Raw genomic sequence first — 14,793 nt, forward strand, 5'->3', positions numbered from 1 at the left:
AGTCTGCATCAGTCTCTAATTCTTGTCTTGTTTATCCCCATTCTTTCATACCCATCATGAAGCTGCAGTTTCTATGGATTCAGAGAGGACAAGCTTTGCAGTAAAGATGTAGATGCAGTAAATAGAAACCGGTATTCAAATTGATTTGATCTTTACTGAAGTCAACATTACATAATTCTATAAAGGAATTTAGCAATTTTTAAAGAACAAAATATTTTGGCACCTTTTCAAAAACTATGAAAATTTAAGGAAAAAGAAATATATTTGCATTTTAAAGCTTTAAAATTGTGTAATTGTTGTTTTTTTTTACTTTGTGAAGCTGCTGATAAACCATGAGTAGATTTTTCTGTCCCTATGGCGTTAGTGTCTCAAGGTTCCTATGGCCACGGAGATTGTGAAGTTAGTTTGTACGTTTTAGAGGTTAGAGGAAACTCTGAGTGAACATTATTCTCTAAACTCCCTTCATTTGTTATTGCCTTCTCTTAAACCGTTTTGTTTTCATCAGTGCATCGTTGTGTGTCAGTGCTGTAAACAGTAAATAAAAGTGTTAAATGAAGCTTATGAGGATTTGCTTTAGCAGATTTTGGCTTCAGAATCTGATTCTAACTTGATTTGAATCAGCACACAGATGTTTCCTGTGTTGCAGGTAAAATGCAGGGATTCCATCCCAAAAGATGTTTTCTACACAGACCTCCTCATGCCAAGGTCACTGCAAGGGGGATGCTTCAGACAACAGAACACCTTTATTTTCTGTAGTTCTTGTTTTCCCTTTTATGCTATGAACAGCAGAAGTACAGAGCATAGAGCAGCACAGCTCGTCTTTCTACATTTAATTGAAGGGGCAAAATCCTTTCCTGATTTCCTCCCTGTGCTTTTGTTTAATGGGAAAATCCCTGCTTCAATAACCAAGTTCTGCCTCCACAATTTCTTTCACCGACTCCTGCAGCAAAATAACCTGAGGCTCAGTGACTGCGCCAGTTTGTTAGTGACACCTGGGAATATTAAGTGGATCCAGGAAAACCCAGCTGGAGTAAATACAGAATTGAGGTCTGTGAATAGTAAGTGGATGCAGGAAGATCCAGCTGGAGTAAATGCAGAATTAAGGTCACTGTTTAAAAGGAGTGGAGCAAGCTCATCCTTACACTAGGAAGGTGATCTTTGTAGGGGTAGTGATCTGTGTATGGGGCCTTCTTCCTAACCAGGCTTTGCAAAGGAGTGCTGTCCTTAAGGAAGATGTTCTTGCTTCTCATGAGCTTGTTGCCCTGTGCACAGCTCTGCTGAATGAAGAAGGTGCTGTATGGGGCCTTACAGATGGAGAAGACCTTGGTCTTTAGCTGGTGTGTATTGTTTAGACTGCTGTGGTCTGTGCTGGGTGATCCAAGGAGCAGCTTGGAGGGATGGGTAAGTCTCTATGCATCAAAAAGCCCTGTCTGACAGAGGAAAGTATTCAGAGATGTGTGTGAGCCAGCAACTGTTTTGTGAACAAAAGCCTTGAAGACCTTTCAGAAAGCTGCTCTGTGACTTGGATGCACAGGGTAGGAAGAGGCTGTAGCTGAGGGAGACGTGACCTTGCTGTGAGAGTGCCTGTGACTATCAGCTTGATCTGGGCTGCAGCAGCTGTACTTCACCCATGCCAGGGGGTGTTTACAGCATTTGTACAGGTTGGGAGAAAGGCATGGGATGTGGAAAAGGGGGAAAACAGCACTGAGTTATGTGCTGCACAAGGAAAAAGCCTGCTGAGGCTGTTTGACTGGAGAGCTGCAAACAGTGAGACAGCGCTGTTGATTCAGACTGTGCTTCAAACAAGGGTAGTGTCTTCCAGAGGCACACAGGATGGCAGAGGAGGGTGAAGGATGTCTCCTGCCACCCTGAGCACATGCCCAGGCCACTGAAATCATTGCTCTCAACTTATATTTACTTATTTGTAGCTTTTCCCTCCCCTTCCATATGTCAGACCTCCTTTTATGCCCGAGTGGAGTAATTTCCATGTTGAATATCTGCCTGTTTTATTAGACAGTGGCCAAGTTAACAGCTCTTCATTTTACTGTTAATTGGTGTTTGCCCAGATACTCCAAAGTGAGCCTGCAAAGCTACACAATAAAAGAAAAATCCCCAATTAGAAATGTTCATTTCTTAACTGTTTTAAAATCAAAGCAGTTTTTCTTCTATTCATTAATGTGCCTTCATGCAAGCAAAGTGGGGTTCTGGGAAGGCTGTGCAGGGGAAAGCTTCAGAGGTCCCTATGGCTCCTTTGCATAGCTTATTCTAGCCGTTGTGCACATTGTTCCTCACCACATTACTCAAGCACAAGGGTATTGACTGCTCCTGCTGTTTATGTTGCCATTTATTAGCTTATGGCTATGTTGAAGTCATTGCCCACCCCTTGTACTCCCTGAGAGCGTTCTAGCAAATGCTTGATGCTCTGGATGGGCAGAAACCTCTTTCCTTCCTTTGTGATTGACCAAGGAGGTCACTGTAACCTTTCTGCTTAAGAGCACTGCGCTTGTTATGCAGTTCACTTCTGTCAGGCAAACTTCTTAGGTCCATGTTTTCTTGCTTATGTTTCTGTAAATTTAAGGTGACTGGATAGGCTCAACAATCCATTCCTGTTTAGGGGAAAGTCAACTTGATTTTCGTCCCCTTACAAAATGCCTGGGTCTCCAAGGCACACAAGAAAGGCCATGTACGCCTTGTATAGCTGGAGCTGATGCTTCTGAGTTTTTATTTAGCACTACAGTGCTCTAAAAATACTATTCACTAATCACAGACTGGTTTGGGTTGGAAGGGACCTTCAAGATGACCCAGTTCCCACCCTTGCCAGGGGCAGGGACACCTTTCACTAGGTGCAGCTTGCTCCAAGCCCTGTTCAACCTGCATAAACCCCCAGCAGGCACTTCTACCCCGCTCTGTTTTCTTTCTTTACCTAGCTATTATTAGAAATGAATGTTTCTAGGATTTTTACAGTATGTGCTGCAGTCTTGTCCAAGATCACATTGGTGCCCTGTGAACGGTTTGTGTGGTTTATGGTTTTTGTTAGTGAGTATATCCCCTTTCCTTGTCAATCTTATCGAGCTCTTACCTATCTCTTACCCTTTTGCCTTTTTCCCCTGTAGCCTGCTCAAGCTGTTCTTATTTAGCTGATGACTAAATAACACTTGGTCTGTTGTGGCATGATGCTTCCAGTCTGCATGCTCATCAGTTCTGATACATGGGAGAAACAAGTTATGAGGCTACTATAGACTGGCTAGTTTTTTTTTGGTGGAAGAGGGTTAAGAAGTGGCATCTCTGTAGTATTTGCTTACTGGTTTTCCTTTCTATAGTCAAGTTTTAACATAACGAAACCATAAATAGATGCCTAATCATTCTGAAGGCTGCTGGAAATATGGTGCATGGTGAGGTGGAAAAGATGGAGCACAATGAAATGTTGATAATGTGAGTGCATTTCCAGTTATTGAAGTTTTACACAAGAAAACACTATTTGATATGCACAGAGCATATGGTAATGTTATGGATTTATTTCAAAGGTCCCTCCCAGTCTGAACAACAAATCTACAATAAATGTATTTTGATTGAGTTCTATCACTCAGATCATACAAGGACATTAATATTAAACTTTAATGTATTGATTAGAGTGACCTAGAAAACTACCAGAGTAAACGAAGTCACACAGTGGTGAATCTGTGAGCTCCAAGTGCTTCAATTAAATCACTGCAGACACTCCACAGTGTGATAAGACCTGTTGGTAATCTGGGGGTCAGCAGAGGACATGGCTTCTAAAGCCCCCAGACTTCTGCTTGTGCAGGAGACTGCCATGGTGAGTAATGCACCATAACTGTGTGCTTGAGCTTGAGTGGAGTCCACAGCTCCTGGGTGCTTCAGCTCGTTGTTTCCTTTATCATGCATCCCACACCATTGATCTGAGGCTTCTCTCATTGTCTTACAGTGGGATTGTTCTTGCTCTCTGATAACAGCACTGTAAGACTCTCATACCCTACAAAAAAACCAACACTTTACCTGAGACAAAACAGTTGGTGAGTAAAGCTGATTGTAAGACTATTTTTTGTGAATGGAGTGTTCTTCATCAGCTGAGTAAGAGCGAAGTTATGTACCACTGATGTCTGGAAAGAAGGGGTCTCTGCTCAGACAGTGTTCTGATTTGAGATCCAGTTTTTCTTTCAGTTCATACAGCAGGAGCAGCAAAGGATGCGCTACCATGGGTGGTACCAGGAAAGCAAAAGAAAAAGGGTAGGTCTGCAAAACCCAGAATGGGTCAGACATTCAGCACAGCCCTAAATATGCAGTGGTGAGGACAATGAGGAGGTGTAGCGTAGCAGAGCAAAGTTCAAACTCTGTCTGCTCAGTAACATAGCAACAGGCTCAAAACTAGCACGAAACACAAACAGAAGGAAATAAGGGCAGAATAAGCAAGGGCACGATGTTTAAAGCACTGCTGACCAGGCTGTGCTGAGCTGGGCGGCTGGTACAAAACCATCATCTAAATGAAAAGTGGTTATAGTCAAAATAGTGGAGTTTTGCACACTTGGTTAAATCCCAGCTCCCTGAGACTGCCAGTTCTCACCAGTAGAACAGTTGTGATGGTCCTGGGGAGGTATGATTTCAAGTGGAGTGACTTTGAGGTGTTGAATACAGAGCTCTGAGAGGCAGTTTGTTACTGTCATTCACAAATCTTGCTTAAAACCATGAGCTGCATCCAAGTCTGTTCCTGAGGGAATATAGCCATTGTTTTCTTAAAGTTGTGTGGAATAAAGGAAAGCAGCCGGGTATTGCTCAGACTGTGCTGCTCTTTCTGGCTTAGAAAACCCACTTTGGGCTCTGCCAAGGTGATTAAGCTACACAGGAGATGGTGCACAACGTTTTCAATTTGGATGTGACTGAAGCGGGTGTTTTGCCTGAACTCATCCAATGCAAAACCCTGCATAACTTTGTACTGATGATATCCCAGCCTACATCCCCCTCCTGGATTTCACTGTGGCTTGAAAATCCAGCCAGGATTGTCTGAGACTTGTATGAGCTTGGTCCTAACTAGGAGCAAATCTGGGCCACCTTGTGATTGCAATGGCTTGTTGTAAACCCAGGGTTTACTGAGTGAAACTGCATCAATCCAGGGTCTGCATGTGGCCTGCAGCATGGCCCTGTGAATTTCTACAGTGCTTTTGAGGCTGTTTCTCTGAAAATCGAAATGAAGGTGGAATAAGCAGGAGCAGCCAAAATTAAGGCAAGTTCCAACCCCTTTGCTGGCGAGTACAGACTCCTCTTTCTAGGGAAACAGGCAACAGCTGGTGTAAAAAGACATCTGAAATGCCCAAAGTTATTTGAAGTCTAATGCTGTTGCCTTTATGGTGAACTGTTGGAAAGCTGGTTACAAAGCAATAGCTGGGATTCCCTTTGCAGTGCTGAAATAAATGAGGATCTGCTGCACAACCGGACTTTGTCTCACTTTAATTAGCTGTGGAACTGGCGTAATTCTGACAGTTCCTCCTGGTCTGATTTATTCTTCTTACTGCAAGCTTATTTCTCAAAAAACAACGAGATGCAGAGCTTGCAGAGCTGTTTTAGCAGCCATCCCTCCCCTAAGCATGAACTTCCATAGCCCCTAGGAAGGCACCTGGGCAGGGGTCCTTGCCATGCCATCATTGTGTCTGGAGCTCAGTTGAGTCCCTGTCAGGGGGTGTCTTGCTTTCTTTACAAGAAGCTCACCCTGTTTGTCCCCTTTCTAAGAGACTGACAGAGTTTTGGCTATGTGTTTTAACCTGAGCCATCAGAGCAGCTCAATTACTTGGGCAATTGCTGTTTTACAGGGCGGGATACGAGGTTTGTCATGTGGAGCTTTTACTGGGGTCGAGCAGAATTTGTCTTCTCCATGCAGCTGGTTGAATTTGTAGTCAAGTTTCAGAAGACTGCAGGGCCTGTACAAGCAGAGTTTGGAGCAGAATTTTAAGTGGGGTTTCAAGCAGGTTGCAGAGCACAGGATGAAAGCGGGGAAGAGGTGAATTCCATGCAACATGGGCTGCGGATGGCTGGAAAAGAGGCTGTATAGCCAGAGCTGGTCTTGTTTCTCCTGCCTCTCTTTGCCTTCATCCTTCCTAACAGATTTCACAGTCATTGGCTGAGGGATAATTTCATGTGCACATCCTTGTTAACAAACCTTTAAAAGCAGCTGTGAGATGTTTGTTTAGTGTTCGTTTCACATCACTCCCTTCTGGCTCATGCAAGTGTTACACAGCCCCTTCTCTTCCTCTGGATTTATTCCATCTCTGGCCTACCATGCTGTAGGGTCTAATGTCTGTCTTTCCCCCTGTCCCTCTACCATTCCTCAGGGCTAGATCCTATTCTGAACTGATTTCTGCTGTTCTCCATGGCTTTCCCTGCTCTGTCTCCCACACTCCCAGTATTCATTCCAATGCCACCTTCCTTCCCATTTTGCAGCATCCATCCAGAAAATGACACATTTATGAATCAACATAAAACATGTTCCAGCTACTCTTCCAAAAAGATATTGCCATGCCCAGGAAGTGCCTTCCCCAGTCATTCTCCTGGAGTGCTGAGTCTTCTGCTGATACTTATTCATGCATCTCATATTTGTCTAGGCAACAGCTATGTTTCTGTGCCTCATTCTGCAGTGCAATGTGAAGGTACAAGTATTAAGAACATGTTTTTTTTTTTTCCTGCTACTGGTCATTGACTGTTTCCTATTGCTCTTGTGGCACCATCATTTTACATAGAAATGTTTTCTTAAGCAATGTGGGTTCACTAGAACTGCATTTGACAGACTCCAGGCCTACATAACACTGCAGTCATCTTACTTTTGCCTATTGATCCTAGTGCTTCCTCTTGGTTCTGTTTCCTATACGGATTGCTTTGTTCTTTCAGCTTTTTCAGGGCAAAATGTCATGTTTTCCTAAGTATGCTCAGGTGGTTCTAGCCCTCAGGAGGACTTTGGGTATTAAAGTGGATGATCTCAAGAGCAGGTCCTGAGGGCAGAGCACAGAGCATGTACGAGTCACATCTGCTGCCTGTGTTGAGCACACACTTTCCTGCCATCAAAATCTCTCCTGATCCCTTCTGTGCTCACAGCTAATAAAGGAGTATGGGCAGACTTCAGCCTGCTTGATGCTCTGCATGAGCTATGCCTTCACTACAAGCATTTATCTTGGAGTAAATATGCACATCTTTGTGTTGTTTCAACTACAACACCGAATTGGAGTAATAGGAGTAAAAATCAGTTTTATCCATCAATTCCTTAGGAGTTCTTAAGGGTTAACATCAAACTTTTACCACATTTTACTGTAAGAGGGTTTTTAGCGGTGGTGTTTTGCATGAGTATGCTTTAGAGGAACAGCAGAGAAAATATTCTGAGCTATGACTAAGAACCAGTGATCAGCAGGATAATCTCCATCTGTTTTGCAAAATCAAGTCTTGCTGCAGTTGGCCAATAGAAGTATTTCCAAACAAAATGGAAGCATCAAACTAACACATCTGTGAGTTAGAACCTCTCAGTAGCTGGTTCATCTGTGCAACAAATAACGATCAGAGGACATCTGTTACTGCTTTCAACAGGCAGCAAGCCTACGTTTGTGAGCACCTTGTTTTGACATTAAATGGTGTATGAGAAGACTCTTTTTTCTGTGGAAAGATTATTGAAGTACCTAGAGATGATGAAAGAACTTGGAATAGTCACAAAGGTAAAGCACTGACTGAGTTAAATAATGCAGCCAATGTATGCAAATTGGATCTTTCCCTTTCCCCACTTATTGCTCTACTCGAGTTTTATGATGCCCTTTCCTGGAGAACAGCAGATTTCCAAAAGGAAGTGGTCGGGTGGTTCCAGACTCTTGCAGAGAAATTCAGGGTATCAGTCTGACTGTGAGAGCAAGCTCCAACTTCAGTCCATGTAGCTGAGCCCATACATGTACTCTGAAAGCATCTGCTTAGCTAGTACCTAGGACCAGCCACAATAGACTGCAGAGGTGTCCCTATTGCTTTTGCTTTCTTCCCCCAGCTCCTGAAGTGGTACTTTGAACAGAGGGCTGCAGCAGTGAGGACCTCACCCATCAGGCTTGACCATTAGCTATTCTCAAAGCATGTTCCATCAAACCCTGCAAGATCAGACCCAGAGCACATGATCCCACTACAGGATGTGGTGCTTATTTCCCTTCAGTTCATCCTCTTCATTGCAAAGCTGTTTGGTGGTAAATGGCTGAGATGAAACGTGGAAGAACAGACTTTAGATCTCTTCTGCCCGAGTAGTTTCAACTCGACACCTCTCACTCTTGAGCTGCCTGACTTACTGTCCTGGGTTCACTTTTAAACCACGACACTTACCAACTGCTGGTTGCTGGGAAGGGGACCCCTGACCTGTCCTGCGGTGGGAAAGACCTCAGAGTCCCTTGGACTAAGGGGAAACAGCAGGAGGAAATATTCCTGCAATGGGGAACAGCACAGGGAGTTTGGGGATTTGGGTCCATTTACATGTGAAATGTATTAACAGTCCTGAAAATACGGTGGTAGATGCTACACTCAGTCTTGAGGAGTGTATTTAAAGCTAACTCTTAACAGATGAGAATGCTGCTTTCTGGTTCCTAAGTATACTTAAGAAATATGTCCCCAAGTGGTCAGTCTGCCCTTTCCTTAAAGTGGTCTCCTTGAACCTTCTGTTGAAATGAAATACTCTGTAATGTGGGAAGACAGAAGGAAAGCCTTTGTGTTCCCTGTACAAAGAACGACCTTATTCCTTTTACTGCTGTATAAGCTTCTACCATGAGCTTTGTGCTCCCTAAAAACTATGAATTTGTGTGCACCGCTCTGGCCTGCGTGGTCCTGAGCTGGGAATTGAGCTTATTTCTTGCTCATGAGTTTTACTACTAAAGGATATAAAAGGAGTCTTCACTGAAGTGGAGCCAAATGCTTTTCAGCTTCTATCACCCCCATGAGTTTAGATGTTGCAAGTTTGTTGATAGTTCATTACTGTCTTTTCACAGAGCCCTCTCAGTACTACTTAAACTTAAGCATGTTGCATAATGCATTTTGTTTTACTGCATGGTGGCAGTAGAAGTTATCAGACATAAAAAGGTGGCAACTATTCTTATTCTGCATATTTGCTGGGATTAGTTTATTTTGATTTATGCTCTGCATCAGTCGCATTGCACTTTTGCCAGTGTCGAGAGATTGTGTGTGAAGAGCAGGAATGCTGTGTAGTATAAAAAGCAAATGTCAGGAGCCAAAGGAACGGAGCCTGAGCTATTTTGTACAATCACCTGATGAAATCATGCTGTGTTAAAGAAGTTTCCATCCTTATCAATTATTCAGTCCTTCAGTAGGCAAGAATCGAATGGGGCTTCCTAAGCAGAGCTGCAGCACTACCATTGCTCCGCTAAACCATCCCCAGCTCCAGGATGGCTGCTGGCACCTCATGGCTTTCTGGTGGTGTCATGTTTTGTGCAGGCAGATGTGGGATTGCTGCGGTGAGAAAGCGTTGACTTGCAAATGCCACCCTGCAAAGTGGTTGTGAATGATGCAGTATGGCTCCATCCTGGAAAGCTCAGGTTCTTCATGAAACCCACGTCCGAGTCCTACTTCTAAAGCAGGACAAGTAAGGAGGCCTGTACCTGCCTCTTGCACAACCAAGTGCTGTGAATAGCCAGTCTTCTGAATGACCCCTGTAAAATTTACTCTCCATTAAAGACACTCTGGACACTTTCACGTGCCAAAGCATCTGCTGCTCAGTTCAAACCTCTCAATCTTTCCTTTTTATAGATACTTGATGGCACCACCATTCTTTCTCGCTGTTGAGGACAGCGAAAAGAACAACACTGGGCTTGTCTACCAGCCTTGATTTCTCACCCAACAGATTTTCTGAGCTCTGATAACTATTGGATGTGCAACTAGTACATCTCCCATCACTCCTGCTTCTTCCAAAGATGCTATGTCTGCCAGTATCCCTTCAGGGACGCTGTGTCTTCACCAGCACCCAGCAGGGGCTTGTGAGAAGTCTGAGTTTGCAAGAGTATAAAAATTCATTTTGTAGTAGATTCCAAGGGGCAGAAGATCTCAAAGAAACATTAGTTTGAAAACAATGGCATTGAAGTAGCTAAACCCTCTATAGCATCCAAATGAGGGATGGCTATAGGCAGTGCTGTTTAGATCACATCGGTGTCTTGCTCTGGTTCCCATTCATCCATATCTATTAGTACTAGAGCCATAACATAAATCATAGCACTTCACAGGCTGCAATAAACACATTACCTGAGCAGAAACTAGAACAGTGGGGTGGGCTATTACTGAAGATAAATTATCAAGCTCTACTGGTAAGTGCTAAGGCTTCTAAATCACAAGGGTATTTTCTCAGTCAACATTTGAAAGGTAAAATTAAAGTCTTTCCAAAGACTTCATTTAAAACAATCTCTGTTGCTGCTGCTGAACTCCTGCCTATAGTCGAAAACCTCCATCTAAACTTGAGTCAACCCACCCACCAGGAACGGAGGCTGAAGCTGGAGCCCTGCTGAGCCTGAAATAGGGATGTGCTGAGACACAGATACAGGCTGTAATTCATGTTAGCACAGCTCATCAGATGCTAATTCACCCATTCGCTACTGCTGATCACATCACTCTGGGAGAGTGGGTTTACAGCCTGGTCACCCCCATATGAACTAGATTTAACTTCAGCTGAATGACTTGAGGTAATTGTTTAAGTGAAAAATGGAAAAAGAAGGGAAGGAAAAGGCTTGTGCTTTTCAGGTAAGAGAGGATTTATCCTTCTGGAAGGGAACTTATGCGTATGTGTGGATGTGTGCTTCCAGCAAGAAATAGGTCTGCATATAGGTCTGCAATCTCTCACCGAAATGCAGCAACGATGCACCACGTACTTACCACACGAGTACAGTCATAAAGAGGAGGTGCAGGAAAGGGCTTGAAAGAAAGCGGCAGTGATGGACGGGATGGAAATAGATGCTGCTTGCGGACCTGCTGCACAACCGTGTAGAGCCTATTCATTGCTAGAGACAAAATAGAGCTGAGGTGTCTCAGGTCTTGTCTAAAAAATGAAGTCTAACAAGGAAGATAACATCCCACCGAATTAACCCGTCGGGAGCTATAAAAAAATACTGCTTTTGTGTCTTAACAAATGCATCACTATTCCCAAAAGCTAAAGAAATGGAAAAATAGGCATAACAGCTATAGGAGTCCTTCAGCACTGTGCCCTTTGTGCTGTGCTCCTGTGATGAGCCCCAGAGTGCGGGTGCATTGCCTCGGGGCAGGTTTGGTGGTTTCAGGTCTGACACAGCAGATGATGAGGCTGTTGCCTTTACCTCTGTGTGTGCTGTAATGGGAAAGGGAATGGGTGCTGCTGCATGGGGATGCTCCTGGGGAGCAGCAGACCAAAACTGCCAGGTCCCTGGGGCAGAGGTTACACAATGAGGGGTCTTCTCCAGGCAGGTGATTTCTATTTCTCATACTAGTGAGTGATTTCTGAGCAAGACCTTCAGTGAAGCTCTGTTGTGACCAAAGAACACTCAAAACATTAAGGCAGGAAAAGCACCTCTAATTCTAAAGAGCTTTGCCTGGCAGGTGCTCTCTGAAGTGGGGGGTTTTCCTGTTCAGTGGGGGTAGCCCTTGGTGGTCTTTGAAGACTTGGTTCCTTAAATTCTGTCTTAAATGGTCCCCAATGTCCCTGCTCGTTGCAGGAGGTTGGACTAGATGACCTCTGAAGGTCTCTTCTAACCCAAACTGTTCCATGATTCTATGAACTTGTTCATATAACGCTGTCTTTGGCTACAATAGATGCATCTTGCTTTGCTTTCTTTGTTTCTATATTATCTCCTTAACTGATTCTATAGAATCATAGAATAGTTAGGGTTGGAAAGGACCTTAAGATCATTCAGTTCCAACCCCCTGCCGTGGGGAGGGACACCTCACACTAAACCATGGCACCCAAGGCTTCATCCAGCCTGGCCTTGAACACTGCCAGGGATGCAGTATTTTCATGAAGGAGAATCACTCCCTTTCCATGAGCTGCTTTGTGCCACCCTAACGCAGGTAAACCTGTAATTGCAGGGTACCAGAAAGCAAGTCGTGTAATTTCTCAAGAGAAAAAGCATCATTTGAAACCTGCTTAGACACAACAGCAAAGGCTGGTGGTGGCTTTAACTTCACATTTGGTTCAATCCACGCTGAAAAATAGAGGCCTTTTAGAGGTCGCAGCAAAATAATGCTCCTGTTGCAGTGAGGAAATAGACCTTTGACTAATGTGGCATTTCTTCGTGCATTTAAGTCACTGAAAGCTCCCCTTCCCGAAGGGTTGCTCAAGAGAAGTCAAAACATTGTTCCTCTTTCCTGTAAATAAATGCTGTGGCTTTTGACAGCCTTCTTGGAGCGAACTTTAAATTTATTCTTTGTATACCCAGTTTATCAAATGGGGTTAGAAACATCATTTTAGAACAATGTTTTGCTGCTCTCAAAGCATCGGGTGTAAATAACAGTTCCTCAAGCATTTCATTTAGACTTTGGCTTTTGGATCCAGACTTCTGGAACCCATCTCTGGTTTTAATATACATTCCTCTGACTGACCTAAATTACCTTTTTCTTGTGGAGCCTTTCTTTGTCTGAGACAGCAGAAACTTGTGATGAATGCAAGAAGAGTTTCTTGGCTCTGGTCCCCCTTTTGGTGTCATACAGCCCAGGCAACCAAGGCCGTGTCTCTCTTCTCCAGGACTGTGCTCCGTGACTGACAGCAAAGGCATTGCTGCTTTTCAGATTGCTTGAGCTTGGCTGTGTGCTAAAGTCCTACATTAAATATTCCTCTGGCTCTTAAAATTGTGGAAGATATAATGCTCGCTGCGTGCCACAATGATGCAGTGTTCAATGCACGTGACACTGGAAAAACCAGTAAACTGAGCTGACTCATGAGCAATTTCTGTATTAATCATGCCTCTCTGATTTTGCTTGTGTTTGTTCCTTTTTGCTACCTAAATAATGTTAAAACACATTTACAAGTTTTCTCCCCAGAAACCGTATATTATCTTGACTCTTTAATGTATTCTGAGCTAAAATTGTCCTTGTGCTCCTGCAGCAGGGTAGGACTGGGCTCCTTTGGGAATCTCTTGAGCCTGGAGGCTGTCTGAGGGGACAGGTCTTGGAGAACACAGTTTCCATGAAGGAAACGCTGACCACGTTTGACAGGACATGTGGGATTTGGGGCTGCTGGAGCGAGTCCAGGCAAGGCCATGAATATGCTGTGAGGGCTGGAGCCTCCATGGCAGAGGGTTGGAGCTGGATGAACTTTAAGGTCCCTTCCAACACAAAACATTGTGTGATGATTCTGTGACATGCTACATTCCATATTTCATATGGAGGAGGATGTACAGGTTTTTGAAGTCAGTGGGAGTTGATTTCTTTCATACAGTAATCCACCAGATGGTGATATCTTCGTGATGGACCTTAGGCACTAGAGGTGGCAAGGATAGTTCAGGGCTGGATTTTCATACTGTCTACAATACACTGTCCCAAGTGGTCCCACAGCGGGGTCTGCTGACAGTGCTGAGCCTGCTCTGAATCAGTGCTTCCCAACAGCATCACGAATCTTGCTGGTACAGCTGTGCCCTTGCTGTGTCTGCGTTAGGCAGTGAGGTGGCTTGAAATAACAGGGCACATTGGGATTTCCACCAGGAAACTCGAGTTTCTTAGAGGAAAAAGGTTTTAAAGGTGAAGGGTAAGTATTTGAAGTGCTTTAGTGTCAGAACACTTATCTCAAGGCAGCTTCTTGCAAACTTCTCACTATGTGTCCTTCATGGTGGTATTTCTCTTGATGAGGTTTGTTTTCTGCAGTGTTGACTAACTGGGTGGACAGTAACAGCTTGTAGTCTGCTGGCTCTGTGGGCCGGTGTTTAACTGCCCCTTGCAGGCATTTGCTTTCATTCCCTTTGTCAGAAGCCCATTTGGTGCAAACAGCAACAGGCTGTTCTTGTTTCAGGGAGGTGCAGCACTGAACTGTAAATCCAGCTTCTCCTACTCCTGAGTTTGCAAGCCTGTGTCTGCTTTCACCTTAATTTTACCCTAAATGAAGGAAAAAGACTCAGTCTATTGAGAGGGACTTTCTGCAGGGGCATGTAGCGACAGGCTTGGAGCAAGCTGCTCTAGTGGAAGGTGTCCGTGCCTGTGGCAGGGGTTGGAGCTGGGTGAGCTTTAAGGTCCCTTACATTACAAACCAGTCTGGGATTCAATGAAAATAAGACTGTTGAAGTACAGTGCCAAATAATGTAAAAACTCCCTATGGCACAAGGGACAAATCCTGCTATCAATTTACCCCCTCTAGGCTGAAGTCTTTGGGCCTGCATTGGCTTTGGTTCATCAATGAGATGATGTTGATGTCTCAGCTGTCACCAGAACAGCAGCAACGTGAATTTATAAGGGGCAAGGATAATACTTTTGTTTGATAAAATACCTCACATTGGACTGGCCAAAGAAGTCACACCTCAGTGCAGACCAGAAGGAGAATGTTTTATGTAGGTACCCTGACAGGGACAGGAGATGTGTTTGAGGCTGAGGAAAGGGTGGTGGACTGTCACCATCCGCATCCCCCTGCTCCTGGGGTGCAGAGCCAAGTATGTGGCGTGCAGACACTTGGTGTTATCCACCCCCCTGACTGAATTCAGCTTGCTGCTATAACTTCAGAAGTTTCCTTTCCTGGCTGCTTGCAAGAATGGGATCAAACTTTGAGGTTTTATTCTTTTAGCCCAGAAATATAGAAAATCTCTTCCTCTTTATATCTCCTATAAACTT

At 44.1% G+C, this 14,793-nt stretch overlaps 1 long non-coding RNA gene across 1 annotated transcript; it reads left to right on the forward strand.

The window, feature by feature from the left end:
* The first annotated feature begins 1,378 nt into the window (after positions 1 to 1,378).
* LOC134172186 (uncharacterized) lies at positions 1,379 to 8,303 on the forward strand. Its single transcript, XR_009967858.1, has 4 exons — positions 1,379 to 1,401; positions 4,180 to 4,245; positions 7,579 to 7,703; positions 8,180 to 8,303. It is a non-coding gene; the product is annotated as an uncharacterized LOC134172186 (long non-coding RNA).
* Positions 8,304 to 14,793: the final 6,490 nt, after the last annotated feature.

This window comes from Pezoporus occidentalis, unplaced genomic scaffold (assembly GCF_034315485.1).
Source record: "Pezoporus occidentalis ecotype Australia unplaced genomic scaffold, CSIRO_AGI_Poc_V1 ctg45, whole genome shotgun sequence".
NCBI classification, from domain to species: Eukaryota; Metazoa; Chordata; class Aves; order Psittaciformes; family Psittacidae; genus Pezoporus; species Pezoporus occidentalis.